This window comes from Myotis yumanensis, unplaced genomic scaffold, assembly GCF_028538775.1.
Source record: "Myotis yumanensis isolate MYYU_CA2020_CCGP unplaced genomic scaffold, mMyoYum1.0.hap1 SCAF_18, whole genome shotgun sequence".
In the NCBI taxonomy this organism is placed as follows: Eukaryota; Metazoa; Chordata; class Mammalia; order Chiroptera; family Vespertilionidae; genus Myotis; species Myotis yumanensis.
Window position 1 is genome coordinate 6638485 of NW_027223769.1, and position 27463 is coordinate 6665947.

Consider the following 27463-nt stretch of genomic DNA (forward strand, 5'->3'; position numbering starts at 1 on the left):
TCCTTGAGAATACAAGCTAATAAAGCACAGAATACTCTGTAAAAGTGCTTACTAATCTCAGAATTTACCTTCAAAGAGAATGGAATTGTCCATTAATGTGTATGGAACACTTGAATTACAAGTAAATAGAGGTTCACTATAAAATGAGCAGTGTAAATACACTGAAAACATGTTCAAGCCACTGTGGAATGACGAGAATACTGTTTATATTTACAATTTGAGTCAATCCGATGGAGTTTCATAGAACCTACTTAATACCTTAAGATTACAAGCTAATAAAGCTCAGAACACTTTGGAAATATCGTTACTTCTCTTAGAATTCACATAATATACAATGGAATTGTCCAGAAATGTATATGGAACTCCTGAATTACAAGTATGTGGAACCTTAATATGAAACGGGTAGCATAAGTACACTTAAAACACGTTCAAACAGCTGCGAAATGACAAGTAAACTGTTTACAGTTTTAATTTCGGTCACTCCGATGGAGATTTTAAAGGAACTACTTAAATCCTTAAGAATACAAGCTAATAGAGCTCAGAACACTCTCTAAATTTGTTCACTAAACTTTGATTTTATCTTAATAGGGAATGGATTTGTCCATTAATGTGTATGGAATACTTGAATTACAAGTAAATAGAAACTTTATATAAAACGGGCAACATAAATACACGGAAAACACATTCAAAAAGCTGGGAAATGAGGAGTAAAATGTTTACAATATTAATTTCAGTCAATCCGATGGAGTTTCTAAAGAAACTACTTAAATCCTTGAGAATCCAAGCTAATAGAGCTCAGAACACTCTGTAAATGGGGTTACTAATTTTAGATTTTACCTTCACAGAGAATCTAATTGTCTTTTAATGTGTATGGAACACATGAATTACAAGTGTAAAGAACCTTTCTATAAAAGAGGCAGTGTATATACACTGAAAACATGTTCAAACAGCTGTGGAATGATGAGATTACTGTTTATATTTATAAATTGAGTAAATCCGATGGAGTTTCTTAGGAAACTACTTAAAATTCTTGAGAATACAAGCTAATAGAGCTCAGAACACTGTAAATGTGGTTACTTCTCTTAGAATTCACGATAATATACAATGGAATTGTCCAGAGATGTATATGAAACTCTTGACTTACTAGTAAATGTAACCTTAATATGAAATGGGCAGCATAAATACACTGAAAACACGTTCAAACAGCTGTGAAATGACGAGTAAACTGTTTACAGATTTTCTTTCGTTCAGTCGAATGGAATTTCTATAGAAACTACTTAAAATCCTTAAGATACAAGCTTATAGAAATCAGAAAACTGTTAATGTGGTTCCTAATCTTTGAATTCACAATAATAGCCTATTGTATTATCCAGAAATATATAGGGAACACTTGAATTGCAAGTAAATAGAACCTTTATATTAAAAGGGCAGTGTAAATACACTGAAAACATGTTCAAACAGCTGTGAAGTGACAAGAATACTGTTTATATTTTTAATTCACGTCAATCCAATGGCGTTTCTAAAGAAACTCCTTAAAATCCTTAAGAATACAAGCTAAAAGAACTCAGACCACTCTGTAAATGTTGTTACTAATATTTGAATTCACAATAATAGACTATTGTATTGTCCAGAAATGTATATGGAACATTTGAATTATGTTGCGGTAAAGTGGAAACAAGTTAACTAGTAGAGGATGCTCTGCTGGGAGAAGGCGTGAGCCTGCACAAATGCCTCGTCAGAACAAAGTCTTGCACGCGAGACTTATTATTCCGAGGCAGAACTTTCCTTGACGTGATGAATAGTCCATGAGGGCATAGAAAGTTCAGGGGAGGGTGCACTGCTGCAGGTGGAAAGAATCTTTGTGTAATATAGGAAATTAATAGTGTCATGTATAACTTAGCTTTGATGATTTCATAAAGCATGTTTATTAATCATTGTTACTTGCTGTACTCCATTGTTATTTGCTGTGCTCACCCCCAATAAAAGCCAGAAGGGATCAGAGGATCTTTGCTATTCGCCTGAGCAAGCGGTAGCCCTCTGCTTCTCCGTATCCTGTAGTCCGACTCACCTCTGCGTCTCTGTTCACCAAGAACATCAGTATCTGGCGCCACGAGCAGGGATTACGGGTGAGTCTAAGGGGCGTGGGACCGGAAGGGAGATGCCAGCGCCGAGTACGCGGAACTTTCCGCAATAGAAGCAGAGTATGGGGACTAGCCCGTTGATGTAGAGTCAATATGTAGCTGTCTTGAGATCATTGTTAAAGAGTTCAGGGGTAAAAGTGAAGAATGAGGCTTTTAAAAAATTGTTTGAAGCAATTCAGCAGCACTGTTGTTGGTTTAACCCAGAAGGAAAACAGCAATTAAATCTTAAATTGTGGAAACAAATTGGAAGGTCATTAAGGAGGGCTCACCAACAGGGAAATGCTATAGAGGCTGATGTATGGGCTGTTTTTAATTTAGTAACGTTAGCTTTACAGCCTTTTCAGTCTGATTCTGAAGATTATGAAGAAATTCCTATGAAGTCACAAAGTGCTGCTCCAGGAGCTGAATGTTTAAATCCTGAGCCTCTCCCTCCTGGGAAATCACTACCACCCGAGCCGCTCCCGTTAGAGGTCACTGAACGGAGGGAGTCAAGTAAAAGACAGAAAGCTAGGGTTAAAAATGAAGTAGGGGGTTATGAAAGAATAACCTCAGCCAGCGATTCAGAGCTGGATGATTCATCTTCTGCTGGTTCGGAAGATGATCGATGCCCTCGCCCTAAGTTAAGAAAAGAAGAGTGGCGAGAAGGGAAACAGAGATGAAGGAACTTTTAGGGAGTTTAAAAGAATTATTACTTACAGTAGTAAGGAAAAGAAAGAGAATAAAAGCCCTCAGGAGTTGGCTGCACTGCCTCCGAAAAGTGAAAGTAAAGCGGCACTAGCCATTAATCTGGCGTTAGCAGCTGAGCCTCCACCCACTTCCTGAGGACACAAAGAGCTGCTAATGCTCAATACCCTCAAGGGTTATATGTATTATTAATTATAATATTATTATATATAATTATATATGTTATTAATTTTTATATATTAATTAATATAAAATTAATTTATACAGATTATAAATTAATTCCTTATCATTAAAATGCTATAGCTAAGGCAGTATTAGCCCCAGGGCAATATCTGCAATTTAAATCCTGGTGGTGGGAAGAAGCCAGGAGAGTGGCGATGATTAACGCCCAAGAAAACCCACCTAAATGTAATTTTGACCAGTTAACAGGAACTGGAACACATAGTAGCTTACAGCAACAGGTGCTGTTAGAGGATGCTGTTATGGCACAGATTAGAGCTTGTTGCTTAAAGGCTTGGTCAAAAATAGAGGAGGCTAGCATCCTGGCCCAATAATTTTCTAAAGTTATATAAATAATATCAATATAATAATAATAATAATAATCTTATTAAAATCTTATGTAAATAATTAATAATAATAATAATCTTCTTGCTGATGCATTAAAAACTGCAATTCCCATCCTGCTAAATGCTATGGATGTGGGAAAGTGGGACATATGAAAAATAAAATTGTCTGAAGGCAAAAGTCCCACGAGGGAAAGCTAAACATGCTCCCAGAGTTATTAATGCAAATTATAAAGGAAAAATATAAGTTATGATGTCTGTTTCTGATACTATAAATATAAAGGCTAGAGAAAAAATGGCAGTTATTATTACTTCCCTATAAACAAATAGGGCATACAGCACCAGTTAAGCAAACTGAAAGATTTAGTAGCACAGGAAAAAAGGTTTTTTAGCATACAGTCTTGGGAGGCCAAAGACCTCAATTTTTACAGTTTATTCCCGGAGGGAATAAAAATTATCAACCTAGTGGATTCTAGGGCTGATGTAACTATAATTTTTACTTTTCACTGGCCTCAATCTTGGCCGATGCACAAGGTGAATGCAACTTTTACAGGTTGTAAACCTCACTGAAATTTTATAAAGCTCTAATGTACTTGAATGTCAGGGGCCTGAAGAACAAAAAGGCAAAATACAGCCATATGTTGCCTCCATTGCACTATCTTTGTGGGAAAGGGATCTTTTACAACAATGGAAGGCTACAATTACTATACCTTCTTTACAGAAAGGTCATAGACAAATGATATGTCAAGCTAGTGCTGGCGTCACTGGCCCCAGTATTCAGGACCAAAATTTATAAAGGGGACCACTTCAAAGCGCTTCGCCCTACCATTGAAATAAAAAACAACTAAACCAGTATAGGTGCCCTGACCGGTTCGGCTCAGTGGATAGAGCATCAGCCTGTGGTCTGAAGGGTCCCAGGTTCGATTCCGGTAAAGGGCATGCACCTTGGTTGCGGGCACATCCCCAGTGGGAGGTGTGCGGGAGGCAGCTGGTCGATGTTTCTCTCTCATCGATGTTTCTAACCCTCTATCCCTTTCCTTTCCTCTCTGTGAAAAATCAATAAAATATATTTAAAAAAAAAAAACCAGTATAGGTAAAGCAATGGCCCCTAACAAGAAAAAAGTTGGAAGTGTTCCAAATTATTATTAAAGAACAGGTACAACTAGGGCATATAGAAGCCAGCTCTAGTCCATAAAATTCCCCTGTCTTTATTATAAAGAAAAAACCAGATAAATGGAGACTGTTAACTGATTTAAAAAGGATTAATGAAATTATTAAACCTATAGAACCTTTACAACCTGGAATTCCAAACCCAGCATTAAAGCCTTTGCTGTAATGGGCAAGTCCCGAGCCATTAAAACTGACAATGACTCAGCATATTTACCAGATAAGTATCAACAATTTTTTCAACAATTTGATATTAAACATATTACAGGAATTCCTGAAAACAGTACAGGTCAAACAATTATTGAACAACAGAACCAAACCCTTAAGGAAATGCTACAAAAACAAAAAGGGGGAGAAGAGCTGGTATCAGGCCAGACTCCCCGACGAAGATTATTAAGAGCTCTATTTACTTTAAATTTTTAAAATTTGAATACAGATGCAGTGTCAGCTGCCGGAATGCATTGGGGACATAAAAAGGAGGTCCCGGTAGAACAACCTATTATGTATCAAGATGTCACTACTAATCAATGGTGCCCGACTACCGTTTTAAGGTGGGGTCGAGGCTATGCTTATGTTTCCACAGGAACTAAAGTTTTGGATTCCTGATAAAAGAATCAAGCTAAGGCATGGCGAGCAAGAGGAAGCGTGACGAGGCGGGGCTGGAAGACCAGTTTGCACAGCTAACGATCCAGGGAGGACAAACAATTCGCACGCAGTTGCCTTGCACCCGAAACACTTCTCCACCTACACGGGGACAGGTGAAATGCCCATGCCAGGAAGGGGAACGTCTTGTAACTGCCCATGGAAGGCCCTGTAACTAATGACTCTAATTAGATGCCTGGACTTTTTAAAGATTGTGGGCCTTTGAAACCAGATGAAAAAAGGTCCAGTCCAATGGAATCAAACTACTGGGGAAATATCTTGTTTTAATTGTACTTTGTTAACCTGACTAAATAACTCTGTACTTTTTAATCACAATAGAGAGAGCTTGTATCTATTGCAAGCCAGAACAGGAGTATGGTTACCTGTGCGGATGGACCGACGATGGCAGGAAAGTTCTCTAGCTGGAGCTCTCCAAGCCATTGCGGAAGGAATATTAAAAAGATCAAAAAGGTTTATTGGCATGCTAATCGCTGTAATTCTAGGATTTATTGCTGTGACAGCAACTGCAGCAACAGCTGGGGTGGCATTGCAGCGATCAGTCCAAACTGCTACTTTTGTTCAGGAATGGCATAAAGATTCAGAACAGTTATGGAGTTCTCAACGGAAAATTGATAGTGAAATTAATAAACAAATAGCCGATCTTGAACAAACAGTAGCTTTATTAGGGGACCAAATTGTAAGCCTACAAAGGCGATTACAGTTAAAATGTGATTGGAACCATACTGGTCTGTGTATCACCCTTGTGCCTTACAATGAGACAGCTTTTCCTTGGGATAAGGTTAAGAAACATTTATTGAACCATGGCCATTTAACACAAGAAATTATTGATCTTCAAGATCATATTCACACAACATTTCAAAAGATTAGAGGAGGTAACCGGACAGCAAGTTTTACAAAATCTTGTAAATGAGCTACAGAATATGAATCCTATTCCACATATTCAAGCATTAATGGGAACCTCCTCAGGGTTGTTATTGCTAGTATTAATACTTTGCTTTGTTCTATATTTAGTCTGCAGAAGATCCCGTAAAGCCGCAGCAGTGAACAATCAATGCAGTGCTATTTTTTATATCATAAACCTGAAGCAAAACAAAAAAGGGGGAAAATGTTGCAGTAAAGTGGAAAGAAGTTAACTAGAAGAGGACGCTGTGCTGGGAGAAGGCGTGAGCCTGCACACAGGCTGCGTCAGAACAAAGTCTTGCACGCAAGACTTATTGTTCTGAGGCAGAACTTTCCTTGACGTGATGAATAGTCCATGAGGGCATAGAAAGTTCAGGGGAGGGTGCACTGCTGCAGGTGGAAAGAATCTTTGTATAATATAGGAAATTAATAGTGTAATGTATAACTTAGCTTTGATGATTTCATAAAGCATGTTTATTAATCATTGTTACTTGCTGTACTCCATTGTTATTTGCTGTGCTCACCCCCAATAAAAGCCAGAAGGGATCAGAGGATCTTTGCTATTCGCCTGAGCAAGCGGTAGCCCTCTGCTTCTCTGTATCCTATCGTCCGACTCACCTCTGCGCCTCCGTTCACCAAGAACATCAATAAATTACAAGTAAATAGAATCTTAATATAAAACAGGCAGCATAAATACACTGAAAACATGGTCAAACAGCTGTGAAATAACAAGAATACTGTTTATATTTTTAATTCGAGTCAATCTGATAAAGTGTCTAAAGAAACTACTTAAGATCCTTAAGAATAGAGCTCAGAACACTCTGTAAATGTTGTTAATAATCTTTAGATTCACAATAATATACAATTCAATTATCCAGAAATGTATACGGAACACCTGAATTACAAGTAAATAGAACCTTAATATAAAACAGGCAGCATAAATACACTGAAAACACGTTCAAAAAGCTGTGAAATGACAAGTAAATTGTTTACAGATTTAATTTCAGTCAATCAGATGAAGTTTCTAAAGAAACTACTTAAAATCCTTAAGAATACAAGCTAATAGGTTTCAGTACACTCTGTAAATATTGTTACTAATCTTTGAATTCATAATAATTCACTATTAAATTGTCCAGACATGTATATGGAACAATTGAATTACAAGTAAATAGAACCTTTATATAAAACGGGCAGCATAAATACACTGAAAACACGTTCAAACAGCTGTGAAATGAAAATAATACTGGTTATATTTTTTTTATTTTATTGCTTAAAGTATTTCAAAGAGTATTACATATGTCTCCTTCCCCCCCCACCCCCCCCCCCCCCCCCGCCCTTGACAATCCCCCGGCCTCCCCTACCCCCCAGTGTCTTATATCCATTGGTTATGCTTATATGCATGCATACAAGTTCTTCGGTTGATCTCTTACCCCCCCTCCTGCCTCCCAACCCTCCCCGGCCATCCCGCTGTAGTTCGACAGTCTTTTCGAGGCAGCTATACCTCTGTATATATTTTTGTTCAAAAGTTTATAATGGTCTTTATTATCCATAAATGGGTGAGATCATGTGGTATTTTTCCTTCATTGACTGGCTTATTTCACTTAGCATAATGCTCTTCAGTTCCATCCAGGCTGTTGCAAATGGTAAGAGTTCCTTCTTTTTTACAGCAGCATAGTATTCCATCCTGTAGATGTACCACAGTTCTCTAATTCATTCATCTACTGATGGGCGCTTAGGCTGTTTCCAGATCTTAGCTATGGTGAATTGTGCTGCTATGAACATAGGGGTGCATAGTTCCTTTCTGATTGGTGTTTCTGGTTTCTTGGGATATATTCCTAGATGTGGGATCACAGGGTCAAATGGGAGTTCCATTTTTAGTTTTTTGAGGAAACTCCATACTATCTTCCAGAGTGGCTGCACCAGTCTGCATTCCCACCAGCAGTGCACGAGTGTTCCTTTTTCTCCACATCCTCTCCAGCACTTGTCGTTTGTTGATTTGTTGATGATAGCCATTCTGACAGGTGTGAGATGGTACCTCATTGTTGTTTTGACTTGCATCTCTCAGATGATTAGTGACTTCGAGCATGTTTTCATATGCCTGTTGGTTTTCTGAATGTCCTCTTATGAAAGGTGTCTACATAGGTCCTTTGCCCATTTTTTGATTGGATTGTTTATCTTCCTTTTGTTGAGTTGGATGAGTTCCCTATAAATGTTAGAGATTAAACCCTTATCAGTGAAAACATTGGAAAATATGTTCTCCCATGTAGTGGGCTTTCTTGTTGTTTTGTTGATGGTTTCTTTTGCTGTGCAGAAGCTCTTTATTTTGATGTACTCCCATTTGTTTATTTTCTCTTTAGTTTCCAATGCCCTAGGATCTGTATCGGAGAAGTTGCTTCGGCATATGTCTGAGATTTTTTTGCCTTTGGATTCTTCTAGTATTTTTATGGTTTCCCGTCGTATATTTAAGACATTTATCCATTTTGAGTTTATTTTTGTGTATGGTGTAAGCTGGTGGTTTACTTTCATTTTCTTGCATGTATCTGTCCAATATTGCCAACACCATTTATTGAAGAGACTATCTTGACTCCAATGTAGGTTCTTGCCTCCTTTGTCAAATATTAATTGAGCATATTGGTTTAGGGCGATTTCTGGGCTCTCTGTTCTATTCCATTGATCTATATATCTGTTCTTGTGCCAGTACCAGGCAGTTTTGAGAACAGTGGCTTTGTAATACAAGCTGTAATACAAAGACACTGTTCTGTCTATATTTTTAATTCCCGTCAATCCGCTGGCATTTATAAAGAAACTACTTAAAATCCTAAAGAATACAAGCTAATAGAGCTCAGAACACTCTGTAAATGTGGTTACTAATCTTAGAATTTACCTTAAAAGACAATGCAATTGTCCTTTAATCTGTATGGAACTCTTGAATTACAAGTAAATAGAGCTTTTATATAAAACGGGCGGTGTAAATACACTGAAAATATGTTCACAGGGCTGTGAAATGACTAGAATACTGTTTATATTTTTAATTCGAGTCAATCTTATGGCATTTCTAAAGAAACTACTTAAAATCCTTAAGAATACAAGTTAAAGAACTCAGACCACTCTGTAAATGTTGTTATCAATCTTTGAATTCACAATAATATACAACGGAATAGTCTAGAAATGTATATACAACTCTTGAATTCCATGTAAATGGAACCTTAATATGAAATGGGCAACATAAGTACACTGAAAACACATTAAAACAGCTGTGAAATGAGGAGTAAACTGTTTACAGATTTAATTTCAGGCATTCCAATGGAATTTCTAAAGAAACTACTTAGGATCCTTAAGAATACAAGCTAAAAGAACTCAGACCACTCTGGAAATGTTGTTACTAATCTTTCAATTCACAATAATAGACTATTGTATTGTCCAGAAATGTATACAGAACACTTGAATTACAAGTAAATAGAACCTTAATATAAAACGGGCAGCATAAATACACTAATAACACGTTCAAAGAGCTGGGAAATGAGGAGTAAAATGTTTACAATTTTAATTTCAGTCAATCTGATGGAGTTTCTAAAGAAAATCCTTATGATCATTAAGGAAACAAGCTAATAGAGCTCAGAACCCTCTGTAAATGTCGTTACTAATCTTTGAATTCACAATAATATACAATGGAATTGTCGAGAAATGTATATGGAACTCTTGAATTCCATGTAAATGGAACCTTAATATGAAATGGGCAGCATAAATACACTGAAAACACGTTCAAACAGCTGTGAAATGATGAGTAAACTGTTTAGAGATTTATTTTCGGTCAATCGAATGGAAATTCTAAAGAAACTACTTAAAATCCTTAAGAATACAAGCTAACAGACATCAGAACACTCTGTAAATGTTGTTATTAATGTTTGAATTCACAATAATAGACTACTGTATTGTCCAGAAATGTATATGGAACATTTGTATTACAAGTAAATAGAAACTTAATATAAAACGGACAGCATAAATACACAGAAAACATGTTCAAAAAGCTGTGAAATGACAAGAATACTGTTCATATTTTTAATTCTAGTCAATCCGATAGAGTGTCTAAAGAAATTACTTAAAATCCTTAAGAAAACAAGCTAATAGAGCTCAGAACACTCTGAAAATGTTGTTACTAATTTTTGAATTCACAATAATATACAATTCAATTATCAAGAAATGTATACGGAACACTTGAATTACAAGTAAATAGAACCTTAATATAAAATGGGTAGCATAACTACACTGAAAACATGTTCAAACAGATGTGAAATGACGAGTAAACTGTTTACAGATTTAATTTCGGTCAATCCGATGGAGTTTCTAAAGAAACTACTGAAAATTTTTAAGAATACAAGATAATAGATGTCAGAACCCTCTGTAAATGCTGTTACTAATCTTTGATTTCACAATTATAGACTATTGAACTGTCCAGAAACTTATATGGAACACTTGAATTACTAGTAAATAGAACCTGTATATAAAATGGGCAGCATAAATACATGGAAAACACGTTCAAACAGCTGTGAAATGACGAGAATACTGTTTATATATATTTTTTAATTAAATCTTTATTGTTCAGATTACATTTGTTCCTATTTCCCCCCGCCCCATAATTCCCCTCCTTCCAGTTCCCGCCCCACCCTCTGCCCTCAATCCCCACCCACTGTCCTCATCCATAGGTGCACGATTTTTGTCCAGTCTCTTCCCGCATCTCCCATTCCCCTTTCCCCCCCAAGAATAGTCAGTCCATTCCCTTTCTATGTCCCTGATTCATTATAATCACCAGTTCATTCTGTACATCAGATTATTTATTCACTTGATTCTTAGATTCACTTGTTGATAGATGCATGCTTGTTGTTCACAATTTGTATCTTTACCTTTTTCTTCTTCCTCTTCTTAAAGGATACCTTTCAGCATTTCATATAATACTGGTTTAGTGGTGATGAACTCCTTTAGCTTTTCCTTATCTGTGAAGCTCTTTATCTGACCTTCAATTCTGAATGATAGCTTTGCTGGATAAAGTAATCTTGGTTGTAGGTTCTTGGTATTCAGCACTTTGAATATTTCTTGCCATTCCCTTCCGGCCTGCAAAGTTTCTGTTGAGAAATCAGCTGACAGTTGTATGGGTATTCCCTTGTAGGTAATTGAGTCTCTTTCTCTTGCTGCTTTTAAGATTCTCTCTTTGTCTTTTGCTCTTGGCATTTTAATTATGATGTGTCTTGGTGTGGTCCTCTTTGGATTCCTTTTGTTTGGGGTTCTCTGCGCTTCTTGGACCTGTAAGTCCATTTCTTTCACCAGGTGGGGGAAGTTTTCTGCCATTATTTCTTGAAATAGGTTTTCAATATCTTGCTGTCTCTCATCTTCTGGCACTCCAATAATTCTGATATTAGACCGCTTAAAGCTGTCCCAGAGGCTCCTTACACTATCTTCACACTTTCGGATTCTTTTTTCATTTTGCTTTTCCAATTGTGTGTTTTTTGTCGAATCTTTGGTTTGATTCTTGTGCTCCTCTGGTCTGCTATTGGGTATAATATTCTTTATTTCAGTCCGTGTATGCTTACTTTCTAATTTCTTTATCGTAGCATCGAGGGTCTCATTAGTTTTCGTGAGGCTCTGCACAAATTTATGGCAAGCCCTCAAAATGGCAATTGTTAGCTCCATATCCTCCATTTCTGTCATGTTTTCTTGTCTCCGCATCTTTTATGCTTTTTTGGTGCACCCCCTTGTGGTCTCTGGGCGCAGTCTTGTTCTAGTTAAGCCTTAATTGTTGTAGTTAACACTAGAGGGATTTGACCACCAGGCCGACTGGCTGTAGGAATCAGCACTGAGGAAAACGTCTGTCTTCTGGGGAGGTGCTAATCCAGCCTTTGCCTGAGGCGATTGGCAAATGGCTCTGCGCAGGGCCTGGGCGGGGCGGGATCAACAGGGCGGGGGGAGGGAGCATCTATGCCTGCTCTCAGTCCGTCCCCAGGGTCTCTGCCTCTCTGTCCCAGCGGCCGCTGCAAACCTCGGAGGGGCCGTAGCCAGACAGTCCCGCTTCTCCCGTTTGAGTCTGGGTCCCTAGAGACTCGCCCGGATCTGTAGCCCAGAGTCTGAGACTCCCTCCTGATTGAAAATGACAACCGCGCCCTCAGCCACCAGCCGCTTTGCGCGCGCACCACCGTACCTTTAAATTTTCCACACTGCGCCTCCTCTGAGCCTCGTAATGCTGTTGTTTTTCCTTCTAGTTGAAGAGTCTCTCCTCAGCCAGCCTTCCTGTGGTTCTGGATGATGTCCGTTCCGTCTTTAAGTTGTATTTTTGAAGTGGTTGTTTGCGGCAGCAGTCTCCGGTGTTTACCTATGCCGCCATCTTCCTGGTCTCCTGTTTATATTTTTTAATTTGAGTAAATCCGATGGCATTTCTAAAGAAACTACTTAAAATCCTTAAGAATACAAGCTAATAGAATTCAGAACACTCTGTAAATATTGTTACTAATCTTTGAATTCACAATAATAGACAATGGAATTATCCAAATATGTATATGGAACACTTGAATTACAAGCAAATAGAACCTTAATATAAAACGGGCAGCATAAATACACTGAAAACACATTCAAACAGCTGTGAAATGACAAGTAAACTGTTTACAGATTTAATTATGGTCAATCCGATGGTGTTTCTAAAGAAACTACTTAAAATCCTTAATAATACAAGCTAATAGAGCTCAGAACACTCTGTAAATGTGGTTTCTAATCTTAGAATTTACCTTAAAATACAATGGAATTGTCCAATAATGTGTATGGAACACTTGAATTACAAGTAATTCGAACCTTTATATAAAATGGGCAGTGTAAATACACTGAAAACATGTTCACAGGGGTGTGAAATGACTAGAATACTGTTTGTATTTTTAATTTGAGTCAATCCTATGGAATTTCTAAATAAACTACTTAAAATACTTAAGTATAAAGCTAAAAGAACTCAGACCACTCTATAAATATTGTTACCAATCTTTTAATTCACAATAATATACAACGGAATTGTCCAGATATGTATATGGAACTCTTGAATTCCATGTAAATGGAACCTTAATATGAAGTGGGCAGCATAAATTCACTGAAAACACGTTTTAACAGCTGAGAAATGAGAGTAAACTTTACAGATTTAATTTCAGTCAATCCAATGGATTTTCTAAAGAAACTACTTAAAATCCTTAAGAACACAAGCTAATAGATATCAGAACACTCTGTAAATGTTGTTACTAATCTTTGAATTCACAATAATAGACTATTGTATTGTCCAGAAATGAATATGGAACACTTGATCTACAAGTAAATAGAACATTAATATAAAATGGGCAGCATAAATACACTGAAAACACGTTCAAACAGCTGTGAAATGACAAGAATACTGTTTATATTTTTAATTCGAGTCAATCCAATAGAGTGTCTACAGAAACTACTTAAAATCCTTAAGAATACAAGCTAATAGAGCTCAGAACACTCTGTAAATGTTGTTACTAATCTTTGAATTCACAATAGTATACAACGAAATTGTCCAGAAATGTATATGGAACTCTTGAATTCCATGTAAATGGAACCTTAATATGAAATGGGCAGCATAAATACACTGAAAACACGTTCAAACAGCTGTGAAATGACGAGTAAACTGTTTACAGATTTAATTTCGGTCAATCCAATGGAATTTCTAAAGAAACTGCTTAAAATCCTTAAGAATACAAGCTAATAGATATCAGAACACTCTGTAAATGTTGTTACTAATCTTTGAATTCACAGTAATAGACAATGGAATTATCCAGAAATGTATATGGAACACTTGAATTACAAGTAAGTAGAACCTTTATTTAAAATGGGCAGTGTAAATGCAGTGAAGACATGTTCAAACAGCTGTGAAATAACAAGAATACTATTTATATTTTTATTTCCAGTCAATCCGATGGCATTTCTAAAGAAACTACTTAAAATACTTAAGAATACAAGCTAATAGAGCTCAGAACACTCTGTAAATGTGGTTACTAATCTTAGAATTTACCTTAATAGACAATGGAATTGTCCAGAAATGTATATAGAGCACTTGAATTCTAAGTTAATAGAACCTTAGTATATAATGGGCAGCATAAATATACTGAAAACACGTACAAACAGCTGTGAAATTACGAGTATATTTTTTACAGTTTTAATTCCTGTCAATCAGATTGTGTTTCTAAAGAAACTACTTAATTCCTTAAGAATACAAGCTTATGGAACTCAGAACATGATGTGAATGTGGCTATTACTCTTGGAGTTCATAATAGTATACATTGGAATTGTCCAGAAATGTATATGGAACACTTGAATTACAAAGAAACAGAACCTTAATGTAAAACAGGCAGGGTAAATATTCTGAAATAACGTCTTAACAGCAGTGAAATAAGTAGTATACTGTTTACATTTTTAATTCCAGATAATCAGATGGCGTTTTTATGAAACTACTTGAAATCCTTAAGAATACATGCTTATAGATCCGGAAAGTATGTTAATGTGGTTATTACTCTTAGAATTCACAGTTGTTGACCCTAGAATATCTAGAAATGTATATGGAACACTAAACTTTCACAAATAGAGCCTTAATATCTAAAGGGCAGTGTAAATATACTGAAAACTCAAGTTCAAACAGCTGTGAAATGATGAGTATACTGTTTACAGTTGTAATTCCGGTTCAATGAGTTGCCATTTCTAAAAGAATCTATTTAAAACCCTTAAGAATTCAAGCTTATAGAGATCAGAACACTATGTGATGTGTTTATTACTTTTAGAATTTACAATGATAGACCCTGGAATTGTCTCGAAATGTATAGGGAACACTGAAATTACACAAATAGAGCCTTAATATCTAAAAGGCCCTGTAAATACACTGAAAACTCGTGTTCAAACAGCTGTGAAATGACAAATATATGGTTTACATTCTTAATTCTGGTTCAATGACTTGGAGTTGCTAAAGGAAACTAGTAAAAACCCTTACAAATTTCAGCTTAAGTGCTTAGAACACTAAGTGAATGTGGTTGTTACTCTTAGAATTCATGATGATAGACCCTGAAATTGTCTATAAATGTATATGAAACTCCTCGTCTAACATAAATAGAGGCTTGATATCTAAGGGGCAGTTTTTAATACACTGAAAATTCATATTCAGACAGCTGTGAAATGATGATTGTAATGTTTACATTTATAATTGGGGTTCAATGACTTGGTGTATCTAAAGGAAACTTGTAATAACCCCTAAGAATTGCAGCTTATAGAGCTCAGAACACTAAGTGAATCTGGTTATTTCTCTTAGAATTCTTAATGATAGACCATGAATTGTCTAGAAATGTATAAGGAACACTTGAATTACAAGTAAATAGAGCCTTAATATCTAAAGGGCAGTTTAAATACACTCAAAACTCACATTCAGACATCTGTGAAATGACCAGTATAACGTTTACATTTATAGTTCTGGTTCAATGAGTTGGCGTTTCTAAAGGAATCTATTTAATACCCTTAAGAGCTGTAACCAGTTTGGCTCAGTGGATAGACCATTGGCCTGAGGATTGAAAGGTCCCATGAAATGAAAATTTTGGTTAATACTATTTGAATAATTACTTATTTCAAGTTGGCCAAATTTAATTAATTTGAAAACTTGACAACTATTTTACTGTCAAATTTCATATTCTAACAATAATCTTAATTTACACTGTAAATATTAATTGAAAGGATCACTTTACATCCTTGAGGAGGCCTAAGCATTCCTGTTTGTTAGGCTAGATTTAAATATAGGGTCTATTAACTAAGCCTTTGTTTTTCTGGGTACCATTTTCAGCTGGACCAAGTCTCTTCTGTTATTTGGTTCCTGATTTGGGCTGGGCATGGGAAGCAAGAAGCAGCCATCGGGACAGGAGACCTTCCTCAAAAGGAACGAGTGTTCAAGCCCCTGCACAATTGGGTGGGTGAGGATCTGTGCCCCACCTCTGTTGAACCCCAAGTTCTCTCCTACTGGCCCCCGACTGTGCCTGTCTTAGGTCGCCCCACCCTGAGGGATCTTACCCATCATTGACTACCAGCCATCTCTGGGCCAAGTAGGGTGATGTGAGGTTCAGTTCTGTCTCCTTGTTAACCTATGTCCCTCTGGCCTCCATGCCCAGCAACTGCCTTTGGATCCCTTCGCCTGCTGGAGGCGTCCCAGCATTGATCATAGGGAACCCAGGTTTCTTCTCCAGAGAGGGCCCAGCTTACACCATTGGGCAAGAGACAGATCCATGGTACCAGCTTTTCATGATCTCAGCTTGAAGGGAGAGCTCAGATAACAGCTATAGACAATTGGAATCCTCTTGGCAAAAAAAGGCCAAGAGAGGTCAATACAGAATGCTTAAGTGCCTTCCCAGGAGGGAATAAATCCTTTCATGTCCTTAAAACATTCAAGGAATTAATTTGTAAGTTTGTTTGGGATAAATGCACAATATACTGTTGTAAAGCATCAAAAATTATGAATAAAACTTGTTGAATAATACCATGTAAGAATATTCTTTGCTCTAGGTCATGACAACTTAATTTTAAACTGGCTGTCTCAAGGTTTGGAATGAGGAACCTAGTTAGCAAAAAAAAAAAAAAAAAAAAAAAAAAAAAAAAAAAAAAAAAAAAGAAGCAATTTACAGAAACAGAGACAGCATGCTATCCAAATTACAGTTTTGGGTAAACACATTATCTAGAGTCCTTGGGTAACCTAGGTTAAACTTAGGCATATTATCTAAATTACAGTTTTGGGTCTCCAGAACACTGAGTTGATACACTAACTGGAGCCCTCTGACCTTGGGATAGCTGTGTTGTCCTTCCCAGGTAAAGGGAAAATGTGCCTTCTAAGACTAGTATGAAACTTATAGTTTTTACCTGAATTAATTGTTACCATACTTCACTTTACTGTGCCCCAGGTGGTCTCTGGGCTGTTGGTTGTCTGCTTTGTCTTCTTCCTGCTGGATTACACTTGGAGAACTTCAACTCAAAAAAGAAAAATCTTTCTCTTTTACACAAAGTAAGCTATAGGGTTACTTCCTGAATGTTGACTGATAGTGCCACAAGGCCATGTATTTCAAGTCAAAGTCATTAAACATTTATGGTGACTGTACTTATTTTCAGATTTGGTATTTTAACAGCAAATCATTAGATTATCCTATAAATATTAGTGGAAGATATTTCAAAATATTAAAATTTCTCCTTTTTATTAAATTTAAAATAATATTTTTAAACAGCATTCCCTTTTGGCTTATTTGCATATACAGAGGGATCATGGGAAGCCTTCAGTAACTTTTTAGAAGAATTTTACTTTACTAGGATTCAATTGCTTGCAAAGATTAGTAAATTTAGTAACGTTTTATTCTGATACACAAGGTGCAAACGCTGCCCCACCTCCAGCCTAATTTAAAATGCAGTGGCATGGTGCTTTTGTTAGTTTAAATAAAGACATTGCTACTAATAAATCAATTTTTTCTTTTATTTGGCAGAAATTCCTTATGCATCCAAGCATATTATATTTTGAAATATTGCACTTGGGAAAAACTGTCAAATACATATCTAATTAAAAAATTTTCAACACTTAAAAACAGTTCTCAACATAATAGGATCTAGTCTTGACCATGGAATCAATTACTCTTAATTTGTTTATGATATATATATAACTGTGGTTCTACTGAGAATTTAAGATATCTTTTAAAAATGTCTCTATCTACAAGCCTTTTAAAAAATATGAGCTCTATTGTTGGCCCTTATAAAGCCAACTGCTCAAAACATTGGTCTATCATACCACTAAAATTATATTAAGACCGTGATTGCTAATTTATTAAGCATTAAAGATATCTTCTTAAAAATAGTACTAAATAAATCAGAGAGGCAAGCACACTTTCTGCCCCATCTGCATTTCCATAGTAAAACTCTGCCTTAAAACTCCACCCCTGAAATCCCATCCTGCCTCAGTGAGCAGACATTCCTTTTGTGATTGGCTAATCAGAGGGAGAGGCCTTTCCTGTTTCAAGATGGGGGCCCCCAGGGGAGCGGCAAGCCATGTGGCCAACATGGTGGCTGCCAAGTCAAGCAGCTCAACATTGTGGCTGTCTAAATTGTTCTCTGACAGAAAAGATGATTTCCTTATTCTAACAATAAACAAGGAAAGAGCAAACCAAAATCCCTAAAAGATAGATGGCCAACATTATATTGCAGACAAACAGAAATCTCATTAGCTGTTTATACCTTTTATAAGTATCTTAAAGAATATCAATTAAATTTAAACTGGTTTTTGTATTAAAAATTCAGTTGAGATCTTAAAATTAATTCTCTTTTTTAATCAGACCAATGAGTAACATATTTTGAATTCCTAATTATTTAAGAGAAAACACATTTTATTTTTTCAAAAACAAGTTATACATTAGATATTTAATTAATTTGTCCTGATTCAATTTTCACTTTGAACTTTCAGAGCTTACAAGTCAAATATCAGCAGTTCTTTGATTAACTACACTTTTATATTTTTAAGAATAAATTTTAAAATCTAATAATTAACTTTAAACCATGTTTTTTTCTGCCAGGGGAAACTGAGAAGCAAACTTGTAGGTATTAAAAAATGACTACTGGCGGAAAGCTGATTTCAAAGGAGCCACCTTTTGGCCGCTTGACCTTTTCTGGGAAGGTCGGCTAGCAAAAGGTGTAGCCATTGAAATGCAAATTAACATTCCTAAAGATGGCTGCTGGCGGAAATTGGATTACCTGCATGCTAGGGAAAGGGCGTGTCTACCCCTCCCTCCATTAAAAAAGGGTGTAGCTTTAAACTTTTTAATGGCAAGAAAAGAGACCTTAAACTTTCAGAGCTTTAAAACTTAGGTAGCAAATTAAATACTTAGCATTTTTCAAATCAATACTTTTACATTTAAGGATACATTTCAAATAAAATATAAGGCATTTTCAATTAATAGATTAACTTCTATCATCTAGACTTCATACTAGGCATACTCAGATCAACATTTCAGTATTATAAATTCAATACTTTTAGATGATTTGAACTTAAAAGTTTTAAGTTTCCAGCCAATAAACCTGGCATAGCTGCTAAATTTCAAAATGGTCACAATTTTCCTGCTGGGGAAGTCAAGAAGCAAACCCATAGCTATTCACATGTAAACTTGACTATCAACTTCCTGGTGGTACTTGCCTCAGGGCAGGAAATTTCAAAAGAGCTACTTTAAATCACCTTGGGAAACCAGCCTGTATTTCTTTGTCAGGTTCATCTCCGCCATTTTTAAGGCCAAAACAGTCTCGGGTTTTTATTCTGTACACAGCAAAAGGTCAAGTTCAGTTCAAAACTATGCGCACTCATTTTTAAACTGGCCTTTTCCCTTTACATGTGCACAGAAATCCTGGATGCATTTATGAATTTGTAAAAGCTTTAAGTCATTAGCTGGGAAAAAAAAAGGATAAAGATGGCTAAGATGAGGCGAAGAAGTGGCTTTCTTGGGGAGTGATGTCCATATTGGATGGCCACGTGGGCTTCTTTATTCCCTTCCCCCACATCCTGCTTTGGGGGAAGTTTTAGCAAATGACTCAGATGGCGTATTTTTCCCAAAGTCATGCTTAATAGAAAAAGACATTTTAAATTTTTTCCTATTTCGCTTTCTAAAGTCATGGCTAGCACCCAAGGTTATCTTAGCCAAAGTTTGGTTGTCATAAGATGTTATCCAGTAATTTTTAAATAAAACATTAAGTAATCTCATTGTAGGAGAGCTTACAGCTCTGCCCTCTCTTGCCACCTTTGAATCTCTCCACACCAGAGGCGGATTCGGCAGTGGGATTTCATTTCTTATTACAGATTTTAGATTCCAAACACAAATTAAGATATTAATTTGAACAAGAAACCCCATTGAGATGACCATGGCATTCTTGTTTTTCAGCCTAATTTAAAAGAGTACCTTTTAATATTTCAATTTCTTTATAATTTGGCCTTTTTGCACAGGTGATTCTATTCACAGCAAATTAAACATTTCAGGATTAGGACATGGAGGTGGAGGGAGCCATGAAGGCCATTCCTCCCATTTTTTCTTTTCTTTCTGCTCCTCTTAAGGAGTGGAGGGTGCAAGGGGGAGGAGATCTATCCTCCTTGACCTCTCCTAAAGGCTCTAGCAAATGAAATACCGTTTTCCACAAGGGAAACAATTTTTGGCAAGTTCTGATTAACTTTTTGGCAAACTTTTAAGATCTAATGTACCTTTTTCAAGAAACCAAGGATTATGTTCTTAATAACATGCAAAAAATGTAAAAGATTACCTTCTAAAATTTTAACTCCTTAAGCATGCAAATCAATAGTCTATAATAAAGTTTCTTACTTTTCAAAAGCCAAATCCTGCCCCATAAGCCTGGTGAAAGAAAACGTTCCTAGCCTACTTACAGCTCTCGACTTCTGAAGTTGATCCTGGGCATTGGGTGCGGTGAATTTCCCCCACCTTTTTTCGGTGAATTTTTCCACACCTTTTCTCAGTGAATTCTTTTTTCCTCACCTTTTTCGGTGAAACTTCCTTTTTTTGCTCTAGCGAAACCTTTACTTCCAGTTTTCCTGTCGGACACCAGATGTTGGGTGTTTCCTTCCCATGTCCCGCATGGGTCAGGGTTCAGGAACTGGAAGCAGAGCAGCACACAAATGAATATGAAAAGACAAGAGATAATTGGAAATATTGGGGGACCAGGAGGGCAAGTCCAACTCAAGGGGAAGGACTTCCACCTGTGCTTAGGCCTCAACCAAGATTTTATTGATCTGGGATGCACCCATAGCATAGCCCTTAGGCAGGCGACCCCCCATTAACAGGCAGACTAGCCCATCAGCAAGGATTTACATAATAATAAATGGGGGAGTAGTTTCAGCTACCACTGTCTGAACAAACAGAGGTGGCGCCTAGCTCCGACCTTTGCTAGGGCTTCAAAGGCACCTTCGGGGGGTTCTCTGTCTACGCTTATCAGATAGTGAAGACAATAAACAGTTTCCCACACATTATAACGTTTACATTTATAATTCTGGTTCAATGACTTGGCGTTTCTAAGGGAATCTATTTAAAACCCTTAAGATTTCAGCTTATAGAGCTCAGAACACTATGTGAATGTTGTTATTACTCTTAGAATTCACAATTATAGACCCTGGAATTGTCTAGAAATGTATATGGAAAACCTGGAATACACATAAATAGAGAATTAATATCTAAAGGGCAGTTTGAATACACTGAAAACTAAAATTCATACAGCTGTGAAATGAAGGGTATAACGTTTACATTTATAATTACGGATCAATGACTTGGCCTTTCTAAAGGAAATTAGTAAAAACCTTCAAGAATCCAAGCTTATGCAGCTCAGAGAACTATGTGAATGTGGTTATTACTCTTAGAATTCACAATGATAGACACTGCAATTGTCTAGAAATGTATATGGAACACTGAAATTATATGTAAATAGACTCTTAATATTTAAAGGGCAGTTTAAATACATGAAAACTCACATTCAAACTGCTGTGAAATGATGAGGATACGGTATCCTATCTAATAATAGACAAACATGGTAATTAACTGTAACTTCGCTACCCTTCCCATTGGCTAATCAGGACGATATGCAAATTAAATGCCAACTAAGATGGCAGTTAACCGCCAACAAAGATGGCGGCTAATTTACATACTGCAGGCAGGGTAGGACAGCGCAAGCCGCCATCTAGGGCCCCCTGTGTGTAGGGGGTGGGGGGACAAGCTGGGGGCTGGGTGAAGGCAATCAGTGTTGATCGCCTTGCCCTAGCCCTTGCTGGCCCACTGGAGACAGAGGGCCCACTCCCGCGTGCGATCTGGGTGCGGGCGGGGGCTGGGGCTAAGGCAAGCAGTGCTGATCGCTTCGCCCTAGCCCTCACCGGCCCACCGGAGAGAGGAGGCCCACTCCCGTGTGCAACCAGGGGGTGGGCGGGGGCTGGGGTGAAGGCAAGAGGTGCCGATTGCTTCACCCTAGCCCTCGCCGGCCCATCAAAGACAGGGGGCCCACTCCGGTGTGCAACCTGGGGGCGGGCAGGGAATCAGCAGCATCACTTGCCTTAACCTGAGCCCTGCCTGCCCTCTGGGAGCCAGCCAGCCCAGGGCCAGGAAGGCGGGACATGACCCTGGAGCGTTGGAGCCACCTGGGCTCTCCCCGCCTCCCACGCTTCATGAATAGCAAGTTGCCATGGAGGTGGCAGCTGCGGGACACAGAGCGGGAGATAGGGGAGCGGGCGGAGCTCAGCTGGGGCTCAGACTTGACGGAGGGCACTGGCATGGAGGAGATCTCCCCAGCGGGTGGTGGCTCCCCCTGCCACCTGGGAGATCTCCTCCACGCCAGTGCCCTCCTTCGAACCCGAGCCGCACTCAGCCTGCTCCCCTGTCTCCCGCTCTGCGTCCTGCAGCCACCGCCTCCGTGGAAACTTGCCATTCATAAACCATGGGCGATGGGGAGGAGGAGGCACCTAAGAAGTCCCCAGCCGCCAGGGGCGGGAGCTGGGAACTTTGTGCCGGGGAGCTCTCAGTGTGGCCATGGCAGAGGGGAGCTGGGACTCTGGCCACCGCCGCCGCCACTGCCCCCCAGCTGGCTCTGGGTGCTTGGAGCACTGGCTACTGCTGCTGCTTTGGCTGCTGGAAGCTCTGCTGCTGCTTGGGGTCCAGGCGCAGGTAGCAGGCCAGGGGCCTGGGCCAGGTCAGCAGCCCCTGTCACTGCCACCTCAGCAGCAACAGAACAGGCAGCAATACAATGGTGAGTGGGGCCTGAGCCACGCCCGCCCACCAGGACATGGGGCCCTTTCCGATAGAGAGAGAGAGAGAGAGAGAGAGAGAGGTGGAATTTGGCACCCCACATCTCTCCCTGATTGACCACTGCGATTCCAAGCCAGCGAGGGCTGCCTTCAGGCCACAGTTCCAGGTCCCTCACTCCCACCCCAGGCCCGAGAGCACATTCCTGGGCAGGGGCACCCAGGGGTTCAGGAATACAGCATGAGTCCGGCATGAGGTAGGGGGTGCTGTGTTTACAGCGCCAAGTTCCCCACTTCTGCCCTGGCCTGCATCCCTCCTCCTTCCCATCAGAGGCCCAGCTCCTGCCTACATGCTTGCTGGGCAGGCCCAACTCCACTGGGGTGTGAGCCATGGAGATTGGAATGGCCAGACCACAGGGATTCATGAAGGCGATGAGGCCCATGGGGCATGCGCAGCCCTCTGGTGGTGAGGTGGCTGGCCTAGCCCAGTCTGGCTTCAGTGGGGCTGGTGGGAACCCGAGGCCACCCCAACCCCCACAGGGCGTGGGCAGATGGTGGCTCAGTGGAGAGCGGTGTCTCCATGCATGGTGCCCAGGGGCGGCTGTGAGCTGCTGCAACCCTGCCCCATGCTTCAGGGAAGGGAAGAAGGCTTGCAGCCACCAGCACCCAGGGCTGCACCACCTGGCCTGTGCCTCAACCTGCCAGGTTGGCAGGGTCCAGAGCAGGTGAGCTGCTCCCTTCCCCCAATGGTAGAACAGGGAGGAGAGCGCTGGGTGCAGGGATGGGACCTCAGCTGGGATCCTCCTGGTGTGGGGAAGGGGCCCAGCCTGGGCCCGGTGGGGAGCTTAGGAAGTCTGGCTAAGCAGGCACTGGTTCATACCAACTCTTACTCTGCCATCTTCCTCCAGCTCTTCAAGCTAGCCCCTCTGCCCCACCTGTCCGGGGGAAAGAGTCTGACCTCCCTGAGCTCAGACTGTGGACCCAGAGACCTCAAGGAAGAGTGCCCGGCCAGGCCCGGGCAGGGGCTGATGCAGAACTACCAGGGCACAGTTGCTTCAGTGTCTCAGTCAAGTTTGCAACTGACCCAAGGAGGAAACCCGAGAGGGGAAAGGCCGGGAGGCATGAATTGCCAGCACTTTAGCCACTTGAAAACAGCTCCACTTGCATTGTGAGGCAGTTGTATGTTCAGCTGAGAAGTGAGGGGGCTGAACTCCACCATCATTGGGCTCCTGTCAGTCCGAGGCCCAAGTGTCCACCACAACAAGGAAAGAACAGAGCGAGGGGCCCGGAGGAAAGGAGGACAATTGAAGAAAAACGTGTCTAGACTTTCCCCAGCCCTCTCCTTCTTTCTGCTGCCTACAAGAGCCCAGGGCTGGCCACAATTCTGTCTCCACCTTTTAGTCCCCTATTCTCCAATGGCAGGGGAAAGAAATAAGGAAGGAGTCTGTGCTGCCTTTAGAAAGTATCTATATACCTGATTGGCCAGTTGCCTTCCACAGAGGGAGGCCAGACTTCAGCTTAGGCCCGCTCCTCACAGGGACATCAGTAGGACATCCTGTGAGGGCTCCCAGACTGTTAGAGGGGGCAGGCTGGGCTGAGGGATGCCCCACTAGTGCACAAATTTTTGTGCACCGGGCCACTAGTACATTTATAATTCCGGTTCAATATGTTGGGGTTTCTTAAGGAAACTAGTTAAAAACTTTAAGAATTCAAACTATAGAGCTCAGAACACTATGTGAATATGGTTATTACTATTAGAATTCACAATGATAGACCCTGGAATTGTTTAGAAATGTATATGAAACCCTGGAATTACACGTAAATAGAGCCTTAATATCTAAAGGGCACTTTAAATACACTGAAAACACATTCAGAGAGCTATGAAATGACAAGTATAACGTTTACATTTATAACTCCGGTTCAATAATTTGGCGTTTCTAAAGGAAACTAGTTATAGCCCTTAAGAATTCAAGCTTATAGACCTCAGAAAACTATGGGAATGTGGTTATTACCTTAGGATTCACAATGATAGATCCTAGAATTGTATAGAAATGTATATGGAACACTGGAATTACACGTAAATAGAGCCTTAATATCTAAAGGGCCGTGTAAATACAATGAAAACTCAACTTCAAATGGATGTGAAAGACAAGTATACTGTTTACATTTATAATTCCTGTTCAATGACTTGGCGTTTCTAAAGGAAATTGGTGAAAACCCTTAAGAATTCCAGCTCATAGAGGTCAGAACACTATTTGAATGTGTATATTAATCTTAGAATTAAAAATGATAAACCCTGGAATTGGCTAGAAGTGCATATGGAACAACTGCAGTACACGTATGTAGAGAATTAATGTCTAAAGAGCAGTTTAAGTACACTGAAAAATCACATGAAAAGAGCTGTGAAATGATGAGTATACTGTTTACATTTAAAATTCTGGTTAAATGAGTTAGCATGTCTCAAGGAATGTATTTAAAAACCTTGATAATTCAAGCTTATAGGGCTCAGAACACTATGTGAATGTGATTATTACTCTTAGAATTCACAATGATAGACCCTGGAATTGTCTAGAAATGTATCTGTAACACTGGAATTGCACATAAATAGAGCCTTAATATCTAAAGGGCATTTTAAATACATTGAAAACTCACATTTAGACAGCTGTGAAACGATGAGTATAACGTTTCCATTTATTTTTCTGGTTCAATGATTTGGCATTTCTAAAAGAAACTAGTTGAAACCCTTAAGAATTCAAGCTTATAGAGCTCAGTACACTATGTGAATGTGGTTACTACTTTTAGAATTCACAATGATAGACCCTGGAATTGTCTAGAAATGTATATGGAACACCTGGAGTACACGTAAATAGAGCTTTAATATCTAAAGGGCAGTGTAAATACAGGGAAACTCATGTTTAAACAGCTGTGAAATGACAATTATATCGTTTACATTTATAATTCCGGTTCAATGTGTTTGTGTTTCTAAAGGAATCTATTTAAAACCTTTAAGAAGTCAAGCTTATAGACCTCCTGAACACTATGAGAATGGGGTTATTACTCTTAGAATTGACAATGAGAGACCCTGGATTTTTCTAGAAATGTATATGAAACACGGGAATTACACATAAATAGAGCCTTAATATCTAAAGGGCAGTGTAAATGCACTGAAACCTCAAGTTTAAACACCTGTGAAAAGACCAGTATTCTGTATACATTTATAATTCTGGTTCAATGACTTGACATTTCTAAAGGAAACTAGTTAAAACCTTTAAGAATTCAAGCTTATAGACCTCTGAACACTACATGAATGTGGTTATTACTCTTAGATTTCACAATGATAGACCTTTGAATTGTCTAGACATGTATATGGGACACCTGGAGTAGATGTAAGTAGAGGCATAGTATCTAAAGGGCAGTGTAAATACGGGGAAACTCATGTTCAAAGAGCTCGGAAATGACGAGTATATTGTTTACATTTATATCTCCGGTTCAATGAGTTGGCTTTTCTAAAGGAATCTACTTAATACCCTTAAGACATCAAGCTTATAGAGCTCAGAAAACTATACGAATGTGGTTATTCCTCTTGGAATTCACAATGATAGACCCTGGAATTGTCTAGAAATGTATATGAAAAACTGAAATTACAGGTAAATTGAGCCTTAATATCTAAAGGGCAGTTTAAATAGACTGAAAACTCACGTTCAAACAGCTGTGAAATCACAAGTATTCTGTTTACATTTATAATTCTGGTTCAATATGTTGTGGTTTCTAAAGGAAACTAGTTAAAACCCTTAAGAATTCAAGCTTATAGAGCTAAGAAAGCAATGAGAATGTGGTTATTACTCTTACAATACCAATGAGAGACCATGGAATTGTCTAGAAATGTAATGGAACACCTGGAGTACATGTAAGCAGAGGTTTAATATTAAAAAGGCAGTGTAAATACAAGGAAATTCACGTTCAAACATTTGTAAAATGATGAGTATTTCGTTTACATTTATAATTCCGGTTCAATGAGTTGATTTTCTAAAGGAATCTATTTAAAACCCTTAAGAATTCAAGCTTATAGACCTCAGAACACTATGAGAATGTGGTTATTACTCTTACAATAACAATGATAGACACTGGAATTGTCAAGAAATGTATATGTAACACCTGGAATACACATAAGTAGAGGTTTAATATCTAAAGGGCAGTGTAAATACAGGGAAACTCATGTTCAAACACTTGTGAAATGACAATTATTTCATTTACATTTATAATTCCGGTTCAATGAGTTGGCTTTTCAAAAGAAATCTACTTTAAACCCTTCAGAATTCAAGCTTATAGAGCTCATAACACTATATGAATGAGTTTAATACTCTTAGAATTCACAATGGTAGACCCCGGAATTGTCTAGAAATGTATATGGAACACTGCAATTACAGGTAAATAGAGCCTTAATATCTAAAGGTCAGTTTAAATACACTGAAAACTCATGTTCAAACAGCTATGAAATGACGAGTACACTGCTTACTTTTATAATTCCGGTT